Source organism: Eimeria mitis, genomic scaffold, assembly GCF_000499745.2.
Source record: "Eimeria mitis Houghton genomic scaffold, Emh_scaff1451, whole genome shotgun sequence".
NCBI lineage: Eukaryota > Apicomplexa > Conoidasida > Eucoccidiorida > Eimeriidae > Eimeria > Eimeria mitis.
Window position 1 is genome coordinate 1 of NW_013569300.1, and position 670 is coordinate 670.

Genomic DNA, 670 nt, shown 5'->3' on the forward strand with positions numbered 1-670 from the left:
AATACGCACTTCAGGGGTAGCTCTACGACGTATGGCAACCTGTTTACCAGAGAACGAGCAGCAACGGGCCACACCCAACGCATAGCGAACTCCGTAGGCTGTTCACCCCCTTCTGTGCTTCTCAGAGCTTGCGAGTCCAGTACCACCATGTTGTCCAAGTTTAAAGCGACTGCCGGACGTTTTCTTATCTTAGTTTCTTTCCTGGCGGCATTGGGCTTCCTCTATACATCCCCGAGGCGCTAGAAGCTGTCTGTGCAATTCCGCGTCTGCGCCCGTTTAGCCTGGCTAACAATATCCGGCTCAAACATTGAGCTAGAGAACGGCTTTCCTGTGCAGAAAAGGAGAGCCGGAGAACAGCCAGTCGAACCGGGCACGTTTGCTCTTAAAATCTATCCTTCAAAAGGAAAGATAACAAGGCACTTAGATGAATTTTCCCTAGTGCATGGCTGCCCGTACTACACAAATACCCGATTGGTGCGCATACTCTGGCCTTGTGCCTCCCGCTTGTAGGCGGTGACCATCTGATTGCCGATGTTGAATGGTCTCATAGGTTCGCCCCAGAATGCTCTAACGAGCTGCGAATCCCTATCAGTAACGATGCTGTTCAGAATGCCGTGGAAATTCTAGGCTTAATTAGTGAATAGCTGGCAACTCCCCTTGGTGCAACTAA